Here is a 13594-nt window from a genome sequence, read left to right on the forward strand (position 1 = left end):
CACACTCACATAGTAACACACACACTCACACACCAATACACACTCACACACACTCACATACCAACACACACACACTCACACACACTCACACACACACTCACATACCAACACACACACACACTCACATACCAACACACACACACTCACATACCAACACACACACACTCACACACTCACACACACATTCACATACCAACACACACACTCACACACACACTCACATACTAACACACACTCACTCACACACACTCACATACTAACACACACACACGCTCACACACCAACACACACTCACATACCAACACACACACTCACACACCAATACACACTCACACACTCACATACCAACACACACACACTCACATACCAACACACACACTCACACACACTCACATACCAACACACACACTCACTGACACTCACATACTAACACACACTTACACACACACACTCACACTCATGCAATGCACACACATACTTACATACCAACACAAACACACATAAACTCACACATGCACAATTAAAAATAAAATTCCTGAAAAACCAGATAAAACTCTTTTTATTTTTAGATAGGTTCTCTCTCTGTGTAACCCTTGCTGGCCTGTGGTTCTCCTGCCTCTCCCTCCCAGAGCTGGGTCAAAGGTGAGTGTAAAGCCTTCTTTATAAGATCCTACGTACTCCTTATGCATTTTGTAGTCATCGAATGTCGCATGCTCTGTTCACTGTCTTGCCCTTCTTGCTTCCCTGCAATCTTACAAACCTCACTCGATTCCTTCCTAATTTCCAGGAATTCATTAACATTTCTGGTAAGGATCCTTTTTGTTCCTGCCAATATTGTTATAGAGTTAATTATTTAAGAGTATCTCTTCTGCTACTTTTAAGGCATTTGGGGTCTGGCAGACTGTAGCACGTATGTTCACTTTGTCATTTTGTCCAATTTTAAGCATTTTATTCATTTATTTAAATTACAGAATTATATGTATATGTACATATTGAATGCATGCATACAACAGGCTGTTTTGAAAAATGACTAAATTGTGAAGTGGCCAAGTAGGGCTTATTATCTTATTTATTACCTTACAAAAGTCTGCTCCTTCCCTCCCTCCTTCCCCTTCTCTCTCTCTCTCTCTCTCTCTCTCTCTCTCTTTCTTTCTCTCTCCTCTCTCCCTCCTTCTCTCTCTCTCCCTCTGAGAGAGAGAAGGAGAGAGAGAGAGAGAGAGAGAGTGTGTGTGTGTGTGTGTGTGTGTGTGTGTGTGTGTAATACGTGGCCTGTGCCTTGCCAGGATTGATCAAACCTCTGGGAGTGGATTGTTCTTGAGGTGAGCTGCTATCATTGTGAGGTGGATCCCTGGAAGATCTGAGACGAGAGGGGTGCCCAGCAGGGGTATGGGAGAGGAAGTCTGTCTACTAACCCCAGCCAGCACCCATCTGCCTTGAGTAGGAGCACTGGCCTTCTGTCCTGACGTGTCTGTTCTGTCATGACTCCTCCCTGCTCATGAGTGACCTTTGCTCCAACGGTGGAACACAGAGCGATGCTGTTCACAGACCTTTTTTAGCCCATTTGCTGGCTGCTGGTCAAAGTGTGATCTGATTGAATTGCCCTTCAACTCGAGGTTTGCTGGGGAGTGGCTTCTAGATGGTTTTTAAGGTGGAATTAATCTCTTCTTTTGTTTTTTTTAGTTGGTAAGTTTTATATCAACTTGACACAAGCTAAAGTCATCTGACAGCAGGGAACCTCAATAGAAAAAATGACTCCATAAGACTGAGCTGAAGGTGGACCTGTAGGGCATTTTCTTGATTAGCGATTGATGGGAGAGGGCCCAAGTTGTGGTGGTGCCAATCCTGGTCTGCTGGCCCTGGGTTCTATGAGAAAGCATGCTGAGCAGTGCCCGTAGAGCAAGGCAGTAAGCAGCACTCCTTCACGGTCTCAGGATCAGATCCTGCCTCCAGGTTTCTGCCTTGCTTGAGCTCCTGTCCTGATCCCCTTTGATGATGAGCAGTGCTGAGGAAGTGAAAGCCACATAAACCCTTTCCTCTCAAGTTGGTTTTGGTTGTGGTTCATCAGAACAATACTAACCCTAAGACAGTTGGTATACAAAATGTTTATTATGACATTTTATACATATATGTCAGTGTTCTTTGTTCCCGTTTGCCCCTTATCCTTTCCACTGTGAATACTCTATCACTGGGCTCACCATAGATGGTGCCCTAGACATACATACATACATACATACATACATACATACATCATACGTATGTAACACACACACACACACACACACACACACACACACACACACACTCCCCTAATGAGAAGGAAGAGTTATTAACTGAGAATAAGCCTTAAGGAATCATTTGAATGCCTGTGTATGCCAAAGCTCTCCATGTGACTATGGCTTTGCTTGCAAGAGGAGGTGTTGGTTTTCAAGCTAGCTTAGGAAAGGGCCAGTTCAGACTGATTTGGACAGGTTTTAGTGGAGTGGACAGGTCTCATAGAAAGCTTTCTTTCTCTTTCTCTCCCACTCTTTCTCTTTCTCTCTTTCTCCCTCTCCCTCTCACCTTTTTCTCTCTCTGTCTTTGAGACAGGGTTTATCTGTATGGCCCTGGTTGTTCTAGAACTCACTCTGTAGACTACTCTGGCCTCCAACTCAGAGATCCAGCTACCTCTGCCTCCCTAGTTTACTTTAAAGACATGTGCCACCACCAAATGTAAAGAAAAATGTTCCCTTTTATTTAATATTAAAAAAACCCCTAAATTTATTTCATTTACTGAAGCTAAAAAAAGTAAAATAGGACTCAGTCTTAAGATAGAGGTTTCCTACCCACAACTACAGAGGAAGCCGCCTGTTCCACCAGAGACTACACTGGCCTCCAGAACTACAGATAGGCTGTCTGCATAGAGACCCCTCCAACTCTCTCAGTGCTTGCCTACCCTGCCCCCAATTCCTCTCCCTTCCTTCCTGCAGTGTTCGAGACTCCAATTCTGGTGGGGAGTTCCCTGCTCCACCAGAGGCCACTCTGGCCAGAAGATGATCTAGGAAACAGAAACCAAGGAACAAAACACCCATACAACAAAAACAAACTCAGAATGTGCCTCCTGGCCCTCAATCACCCCAAACCCCGATGTCTGCACTCAGTGTAAGAACACAGTCAACAGTGGCCAGGGCAATGTGTTACTGTCGGAGCTCAGCTACTTTACTACAGCTGAAGCCCACAGAAATGACCTAAACCAATCTTATACAGATGAGAGGTTCTTGAAGAGGAAGGGAATACATCCCTTAAAGAAAGCCAAGAAAAACAAACAATGTGAGGAAGTGAATAAATCTGCTCAAGACCTGAAAATGAAAATAGAAGCAATTAAAAAAAAAAGAAAAACTGAGGGAATTTTGGAAATGAAAAATTTAGGCACATGAACCAAAACCACAGGCACAAGCATCACCAACAGAATCCAAAAAATGGAAGAGAGAATCTCAGGCTTAGAAGATCCAAAAGAAGAAACTAATACATCAGTCAAAGAAAATGTTAAATCTAAAAAAATGACTAGCATAAAACATCCAGGAAATCTGAGATAGTCTGAAAAGATCAACCTAAGAAAAACAAGAACTTAAAGAAGAGGAATTCCAGCTCAAAACCCAGAAGACTTTTCAACAAAATCACAGAAGAAAAATTTCCTTAGCTTGAAGAAGGAGATGCCTATAAAAATACAAGTAGCTTACAGCACACTACATAGACTGGACCAGAATATTTCTAGGCTTCATATTAACCAAAACACTAAACATACAGAAGAAAGAAGAAATATTAAAAGCTGAAAGGGAAAAGGCCAAGTAACATAGAAAGGTAGATGTATTATAATTGCACATGACTTCTCAATAGAAACTCTAAAAGCCAGAAGGGACTGGGCAAATGTGCTACTGACTCCAAGAGACTACAGATGCCAGCCCAGCCTACTATACCCAGCAAAACTTTGAATCACCATTGATGGAGAGAAAAAAGATATTTCTTGATAAAGTTAATTTTAAACAATATCTATCTACAAGTCCAGATCTACAGAGGAGCTAACAAGAAAATTCCAGCCCAAGAAGTTTAACTACACCCATGAGATCACCAGAAATAGATAACCTAACACCAGCCAAACCAAAAGAAGGGACACACACACACACACACACACACACACACACACACACACACACACACCACTACCACCACCAAGATAACAGGAATATCAATCATTACTTTTTCAGTATCAATCAACTCAATCCCCCAGTCAAAATCCACAGAGGAACGGAAAGAGGATCCATCCTTCTGCTTTATACAATATCTTTGACTCAATATCAAAGACAGGCATTACCTCAGAGTAAAGGGTTGTAAGACCTTTTCATGCAAATGGACCTAATAAACAATCTAGTGTAGCCATTTTAATATCTAACAAAACAGGCTTCAAACCAAAATTAATCAAAAGAGGAGGGGGAAGGACAATTCATACTCATCAAAGGAAAGATTCGCCCAAGGTGATCTTTCAGTTCTTAACATCTATGCCTCAAACACAAGGGCACCCGAGTTTGTAAAGGAAGCACTACTAAAACTTAAATCACACATTGGCCCTTAGACGTCGACAGTGGGAGACTTTAATATCCCACTCTCACCAGTGGACAGGTCATCCAGACGTAATAAACAGAGAAATATTACAGATGTTACGATCCAAATGGGCATAACAAATATTTTATAGAACATCTCACCCAAACACAAAGAATACACCTTCTTCTCAGCACGGCATAGAACATTCTCCAAAACTAACTACATACTTGGTCACAAAGCAAATCTCGCCAGATATAAGAAAGTTGAAGTAACTCTTTTTTTTTTTTTTTTTTGGTTCTTTTTTTTTCGGAGCTGGGGACCGAACCCAGGGCCTTGCGCTTCCTAGGTAAGCGCTCTACCACTGAGCTAAATCCCCAGCCCCTTGAAGTAACTCCTTAAATCCTATCATACCATTACAGAGTAAAGCTGAATTTCAACAACAACAGAGACAACAGAAAGCCTCATGGAAACTGAACAGCTCTCTGTTGAATGGCTGCTAGGTCCAGACAGACATAAGGAAAGAAATGAACGACTTTTCTAGAATTCAATGAAAACGAATGCACAACTTACACAAGTGTATGGAGCACAATAAAATTGATGCCAGAAATACACTGGGAAAAAGGACAACATCTTTAGCAAATGGTGCTGGTCTAATTGGATGTCAGCATGTAGAAGAAAGCAAATATATCTGAATAGAGAATTCTCAAAAGAGATATCTCAAATGGCTGAGAAATACTTAACAAAATATTCAACATTCTTAGCCATCAGAGAAATGAAAATCAAGACAACTTTGAGATCCATCTTTTTTACTATATTCTCAAAAAAACTTTAAAAATTTTTTAATTGCACTTTTTATTTACATTTTTATTGGATATTTTTTATTTACACTCAAACGTTATTTCCTTTCCTGATTTCTGTCCATAAACTCCCTATCGCATCCCCTTTGCCCGTTCTTCTATGAGGGTATTCCCGACCCAACCACCCACCCCTCCCTGCCCTGACATTCCCCTACACTAGAGGGTCCAGCCTTGGTAGGACTAAGGATTTTTCCTCCCATTGGTGCCAAACAAGGCTATCCTCTGCTACATATACATCTGCAGCCATGGGTCTGTCCATGTATATATTTTGGAGTTCTGGTTGGTTGGTATTGTTGTGCTATGGGGTTGCAAACCCTGTCAGCTCCTTTTTCTATCTCCCCGAATGGGAACCCCATTTTCAGTTCAATGGTTGGCTGTGAACATTTGCCTCTGTATTTGTCATGCTCTGGCAGAGCCTCTCAGGAGACAGCTATATCAGGCTCCTATCAGCCAGCACTTCTTGGCATCAGCACTATTGTCTGAGTTTGGTGGCTGTGTGTGTATGGACTGGATCCCCAGGTGAGGCAGACTCTGAATGGCCATTCCTTCAGTCTCTGCTCCAAACTTTGTCTCCATATTTCCTCCTATGAATATTTTTGTTCCCCTTTCTAAGAAGGACTGAAGCATCCACACTTTGGTCTTCCTTCTTCTTGAGCTTCATAGGTCTGTGGATGATATCTTGGATAATCTGAGCTTTTGGGCTAATATCCACCTATCAGTGAGTGCATACCATGTGTGTTCTTTTGTGATTGGGTTACCTCACTCAGAATAATATTTTCAAGTTCTATCCATTTGCCTATGAATTTCATGGAGTCATCGTTTTTGATAGCTGAGTAATATTCCATTGTGTAGATGTACCATATTTTCTGTATCCATTCCTCTGTTGAAGGGCATCTGGGTTCTTTCCAGCTTCTGGCTATTATAAATAAGGTTGCTATGAACATAGTGGAGCACGTGTCTTTGTTATATGTTGGGGCATCTTTTGGGTATATGCCCAAGAGAGGTATAGCTGGGTCCTCAGGTAGTGCAATGTCCAATTTTCTGAGGAACCTCCAGACTGATTTCCAGAATGGTTGTACCAGTCTGCAATCCCACCAACAAGGGAAGAGTGTTCTTCTTTCTCCACATCCTGGCCAGCATCTGTTGTTACCTGAGTTTTTGTTCTCAGCCATTCTGACTGGTGTGAGGTGGAATCTCAGAGTTGTTTTGATTTGCATTTCCCTGATGACTAAGGATGTTGAACATTTTTTTTTTTTAGGTGATTCTCAGCCATTCAGTATTCCTCAGTTGAGAATTTTTTTAATAGGGTTATTTGATTCTCTGGAGTCTAACTTCTTGAGTCCTTTGTATATGTTGGATATTAGCCCTCTGTCAGATGTAGGATTGGTAGAGATCTTTTCCTAATCTGTTAGTTGCCATTTTGTTCTAATGACAATGTCCTTTGCCTTACAGAAGCTTTGCAGTTTTATGAGATCCCATTTGTCGATTCTTGATCTTAGAGCATAAGCCATTGGTATTTTGTTCAGGACATTTTCTCCAGTGCCCATGTGTTTGAGATTCTTCCCTACTTTTTCTTCTATTAGTTTGAGTGTATCTGGTTTCATGTGGAGGTCCTTGATCCACTTGGATGTAAGCTTTGTACAGGGTGATAAGCATGGATCGATCTGCATTCTTCTACATGTTGACCTCCAGTTGAACCAGCACCATTTGCTGAAAATGCTATCTTTTTTCCATTGGATGGTTTTGGCTCCTTTGTCAAAAATCAAGTGACCATAGGTGTGTGGGTTCATTTCTGGGTCTTCAATTCTATTCCATTGGTCTATCTGTCTGTCTCTGTACCAATACCATGCAGTTTTTATCACTATTGCTCTGTAATACTGCTTGAGTTCAGGGATGGTGATTCCCCCAGAAGTCCTTTTACTGTTGAGGATAGTTTTAGCTATCCTGGGTTTTTTGTTATTCCAGATGAATTTGCAAATTGTTCTAACTCTATGAAGAATTGGATTGGAATTTTGATGGGGATTTCATTGAATCCGTAGATTGCTTTTGGTAAAATGGCCATTTTTACTATATTAATCCTGCCAATCCATGAGCATGGGAGATCTTTCCATCTTCTGAGATCTTCAATTTCTTTTTTCAGAGGCTTGAAGTTCTTATCATACAGATCTTTTACTTGCTTGGTTAAAGTCACACCGAGGTACTTTATATTATTTGGGTCTATTATGAAGGGTGTTGTTTCCCTAATTTCTTTCTCGGCTTGTTTCTCTTTTGTGTAGAGAAAGGCTACTGATTTATTTGAGTTAATTTTATACCCAGCCACTTTGCTGAAGTTGTTTATCAGCTTTAGTAGTTCTCTGGTGGAACTTTTGGGCTCACTTAAATATACTATCATATCATCTGCAAATAGTGATATTTTGACTTCTTCTTTTCCAATCTGTATCCCCTTGACCTCCTTTTGTTGTCTGATTGCTCTGGCTAGAACTTCAAGAACTATATTGAATAAGTAGGGAGAGAGTGGGCAGCCTTGTCTAGTCCCTGATTTTAGTGGGATTGCTTCAAGTTTCTCTCCATTTAGTTTAATATTAGCAACTGGTTTGCTGTATATTGCTTTTACTATGTTTAGGTATGGGCCTTGAATTTCTGTTCTTTCCAGGACTTTTATCATGAAGGGGTGTTAAATTTTGTCAAATGGTTTCTCAGCATCTAATGAAATGATCATGTGGTTTTGTTCTTTCAGTTTGTTTATATAATGGATCACATTGATGGTTTTCCGTATATTAAACCATCCCTGCATCCCTGGGATAAAGCCTACTTGATCATGATGGATGATTGTTTTGATGTGCTCTTGGATTCGGTTTGCCAGAATTTTATTGAGTATTTTTACGTCGATATTCATAAGGGAAATTGGTCTGAAGTTCTCTTTCTTTGTTGGTTCTTTGTGTGATTTAGGTATAAGAGTAATTGTGGCTTCATAGTAGGAATTTGGTAGTGCTCGATCTGTTTCTATTTTGTGGAATAGTTTGGATAGTATTGGTATGAGGTCTTCAATGAAGGTCTGATAGAATTCTGCACTAAACCCGTCTGGACCTGGGCTCTTTTTGGTTGGGAGACCTTTAATGACTGCTTCTATTTCGTTAGGAGTTATGAGGTTGTTTAAATGGTTTATCTGTTCCTGATTTAAGTTGGGAATCTTCACTCTCTTCTATACCTATTATCCTTCTCATTGTGTCCTGGATTTTCTGGATGTTTTGGGTTAGGAGCTTTTTACGTTTTGCATTATCTTTGTCTGTTGTGTCAATGTTTTCTATGGTATCTTCTGCATCTGAAATCCTCTCTTCTGTTATCTCTTGGATTCTGTTGGTGATGCTCGCATCTGTGACTCCTGATCTCTTTCCAAGGTTTCCTATCTTCGGGGTTGTCTCCCTTTGTGATTTCTTTATTGTTTCTATGTTCATTTTAGATCCTGGTTGGTTGTGTTTAATTCCTTCAGGTATTTAGCTATGTTTTTCTATAATTCTTTAAGGGCTTCTACCTCTTTACCTGTATTGTCCTGTATTTCTTTAAGGGAGTTATTTATGTCCTTCTTAAAGTCCTCTATCATTATCATGAGATGTGATTTTAAGCCATAATCTTTCTTTTCCAGTGTAATCGGGTATCCAGGACTTTCTGTGGTGGGCGAACTGAGTCCTGATGATGACTAGCGGGCTTGGTTTCCATTACTTATGCTCTTGTGCTTGCCTCTTGGCATCTAGTTATCTCTGGTTTTAGTTGGTCCTGCTGTCTGTGAGCCTGTGATCTTAGGTTATCAGCAGTCCTGGGAGATAAGCTCTCTCTGGGTGTGAATTGGGTCTGGAGTGCTGTGCCACCATGTTCACTGTGGGGCAGAGATGGAGACCAGAAGGATACTGTCCCCCTCTACCTAAGTTAAAAAAAAACCCTTTACATTTTAAGATAGCTTTTGTGGTGAAAGACATAATTTTTTAATTTTTATTTAATGTGTATGGGTATTTTCATGGCATGCATGCCTATGCTTTATGTTTCTGCGATGCCTGTAGAAGCCCCAGGAGGGCATCCGATTTCTTCCTATTAGATGTACGATGGTTGTGACCTGCTGTGCGGATGCTGGGAATCACACCCGATCCTCTACAAGAACTCCTAACCACCGAGCCACATCTCCAGTCCACAAACCAATTTAAGAAATCTGAGAGCTATAAATTGTGTCGCAGTATCACCTACATTTTTTGAATATGAGATTTTTGTGGCACAGTACACAACCTTCATACATATGCCACATGAGCTTGACTTCGAATAGGCTGCAAAGTCAATTGTTTTCTTCTTATTTATTATTGTTGTTGTTGTGTATGTGGAGGGGCATGGGTCTGGAGGTTGGAGGAGTCTGCCGTTTGCTCTCCCTCATCTACTGGTACGCGGGTCATGAGGCTGAACAGAGATGGTCAGGTCATACCACTAGGGCTCTACTCACTGAGCCTTTCCTACCTCTTTAGTGAAGATGCATTGTTAATTGTGTGTAGATGTTGGGGTGAGGTGTATAAAGGGCTTTTGCTGAGTTGCTTGTTTGCTTGACTTCCCTTCCTTCTATCGTCTGGTTGTCTTGGTGGGTACCAAAGCAATTCAAGTCATTTTAATGTTTGGCAACATTTCCCAGATGATTCAGAGTTATTTCTGGAGTTGAAAACTCTGGCTGTATGTACTGTGGTTGACTCAGTAGCAGTAATGGGGAGTTCTGAGGCCTCTGTGAGCTTCTGCTTCTTCTGTGCTTGAGGTAGTCACTGCAGACCTGACGGTGCAGGCCAGCTCTTTAAAAATATCCTTTGAAAATTTCATATGTATATATGTTGCATTTTGATAAGTAATATCCACTTTACTCTCCACTCCAATGACTCTGTCTCTCTCCTCCTATCCCTTTCCCACGTGATAGTCTTTTGTTTTTTTGTTAATAACCCACTAAGTCCATTGAGTACTGCCCATATATGCATCGATGTGGGGACATCCATCAGAGCATGGGCAAACTTACCAGGAGCCACCCCATCAAAGAAACATGACCCTCCTTCTCCAGCAGCCATCAACTGCCAACACCTCCTCAGTCAGGGGTGAGATGGTGTTGCTGTGCTATGAGTGCTGTGCTCCTGTCATGCCCATGACAAAGTATTCCACAGCAATCGCCCATAACCTTCTCTTCCAAGCCTGTGGTGGGAGATAGAGTGTGATATAGACATCTCACAGAGGGCTGTGCCCTTAGTGAGTTCTCTTGAGCCTCAGTGGAATGGGGGGTGACTAAAAAGTAAACAAATCGTAACTGCATGAATTGTAATGCAGAGGTGCTGAGAGGGAAGCAGGCATGGGGACACAGTGTCTGCTGCTCTATCATATCGGTCGATGAGAATTAAGCTTCCCGTGTAGTCTTGGATAGACTCTTCCCCTTGAGCCTGGTTAGCTCTGTCACATTTCTTGATGACATCATGGCTTTGCTTCATAGTTTCGATCTCTTTGCCCCTTTAACCATACATTTTGAGAACCCTTTATGCTTTCATTAACATCTCCCCAGCTGCACCCATTTATGAACTCCCCACCTCTGATCCCTTCCCTATCCTTCTTCCAAACTCTCCTTCTATTGGAGCATTAGAATTCCCCTTGGGTGGTAGTCTTTCTTATTTGTTGTCTTGTCCTGTTGGAACCTTAGCCTGGGCTCACCTTTCTTCTCTGTCCACCGGTGCTCCTTGGCTCTGTCGTTCTGGTGCTATTGATAATGAGATCCTGGTACCCGGGGACCTGACTGAGGACATCCGGCATCTGCTGCGAGCCCCTCCCATCCCAGGCTGCACTCTCCTGGCCCAGGCAGTGCCTGGCTGCTGGCATCCGATATCCTCACCAGATGTTTGGTCAATTTCCCCAGCCCCATCCTGCTCCACTCAGCTCAGCAGTTTTGCCTCCTTCAAACTTGGAACCTCCCTGGGATGACTCTCATGGCCACAGACACTCTCTTCCAAGCATGTATTGGACCGGGCCAACCTTTGACTTTATTGAATCTGTTTTTTATCCTTGTCCTGACACGAGTGGCTAAGGAAAATGATAGGGAATAAAGGCAACCTAGAATTAAAAGCTGGCAATGACAGATTGGAAACTCTGATGATTTATTTCAGAGAATTCAGACCTGCTAAGACCGTTTTGGAGCTCTAGTGTAGTAGAAACAAATGCAGGGCCTCCAAACTAGTTTTGAGAGAGCAATTACACCCACACAGAACGGAGAAAGCATAGTTTGGTTGCAATTTGTCAGAGGACAATCTAGAGCTTGTGGCTTATTACGAGCCTCCAGAAGGCTCTGCAGTCAGTCGACACCGCTCAGAAAGGGCAGGTTTCATATTCTGTTTTTAAGGGTGAAGCATTTTAGCATGTTTAATTAGGTCTTTTTGCCTCATCATTTAATGGGGATGTTAGCACCGACATTTTTCCTACTGTTTTTAAAGTTCTATTCGCTGTCTATATACATCATACAGATTTATTTAGACTATAATAGGACATTTTCTGGTGACTCATGCCTATTAGATATTTAAGATAAAAAAATACTATTTAAACTATTTATTCCAAGTTGGGCCAGTCACTGGATGGCCTTTCCTTCAGTCTCTTGGAATCCATCCCATGGGCAGGCACTCAAACCTGACACTATTACTGAGGCCACGTTTTGCTTGCAGACAGGAGCCTAGCATGGCTGTCTTCTGAGAGGCTCTACTAGCAACTGACTGAGACAGATGCAGGTACTTATTTCCAGCCATTGGACTGAGGTCAGGGATCGCTATTGAAGAGTTAGGTGAATGACTGAAGGATCTGAAGAAGATGGCATACCCACAGGAAAACTATCAGTGTTAACTAACCTGGACTCCTCAGAGCTCCCAGAGACAAAGCCACCAATCAGAGTATACAGGGGCTGGTCTGAGGCCCCTGGCACATAAGCAGAGGACTGCTTTGTCTGGCCTCAGTGGGAAAAGATGGGTCTAATTTGGTAGAGCCTTGATGCCTTAGGGAAGGGGGATCCTGGTGGGGCATTTGGAATGTAAATAAATAAAATATCAATTAAAAATTAAAAACCTATTATTTACTGCACATGCTCACACACCTGGTGTGTATAGGTCTGTGCACCTGTGCTGAAGAAGAGGCCAGCGGAGGTCATCCCGAGTCCTTTTCTACCTCTCTTATTGATTCCTTTAAAGCAGCGCCTCTCCCGGAACTTGGAAACATGGTTTCCTTGGCTAGATTGGAGACATAGGCTCCAGTGATCCTCTCTTCTTTACTTTCCTTGGAGCTGCTGGGTTGCAGCTATGTCCAGGTTGGTGTGTGTGTGTGTGTACACATGCATGCCTGTTTGTCTATCTGTCCTCAGAGGCCAGAGGATGGTGTTGGATTTCCTGGAGCTACAGTTACAGTTGTGAGCTGCCTGTGTGGGCACTGGGAACTGACCTGTGGTCTTCTGTAAGATTAGCAAGTCCTCTTAACTGCTGAGTCATCTCTCCAGCCCCTCACTGTGTCTGAACAGGCTCTTTGTGTGACCAGAAGCTGTTGTGGTTTGCCCTGGAGTTATCTGTATTTTGATGCTAATTCTACTGCCCCAAGGTACTCAGGACTCAGGTGACTTCTCTAGAACCTTCTCCCCATTGAATTTGTAAAATACAGGTGAGGGGCAGGTACAGGATAGAGGGAGGCCTGTCATTGGAGGAGAAGGAAGGATGGGTGGGAGAGAAGTTTGAAGGAAAAGGAGGAGACTGGAATGGAAAGGAAGAAGAGACAGGAAGGAGAGGGACAGAAGCCATGGCAGGTGGCGTTAAGATTCCGCTCTGTGTATTTACAGGTTGTTATGAATGTTCTTAAGGGATGGATGTGTATTGGACTTTGTATGTTTAGGTGGGCAATTATATCTTATCAACTTGGCCAAAGGTTATTGTGTTGTGTGTTCTTTTATATGACAGTTCGAGTGTAGGAAAGTGTGTGGCGGTGGGAGACATTGGGCCACCGCCACAGAGTTGGGATGTGTTCCCGCCAAGATATCTAGCAGATATCTTGGGACCCTGTGGTGCCAGACCTAGTGGGGGTAAAAGACAACCCTACTTTTTTATTTTTTTATATTTTACAACAGGAAGCTGAAAGGTAGG

The sequence above is a fragment of the Rattus norvegicus genome, chromosome 15, assembly GCF_036323735.1.
Source record: "Rattus norvegicus strain BN/NHsdMcwi chromosome 15, GRCr8, whole genome shotgun sequence".
NCBI classification, from domain to species: domain Eukaryota; kingdom Metazoa; phylum Chordata; class Mammalia; order Rodentia; family Muridae; genus Rattus; species Rattus norvegicus.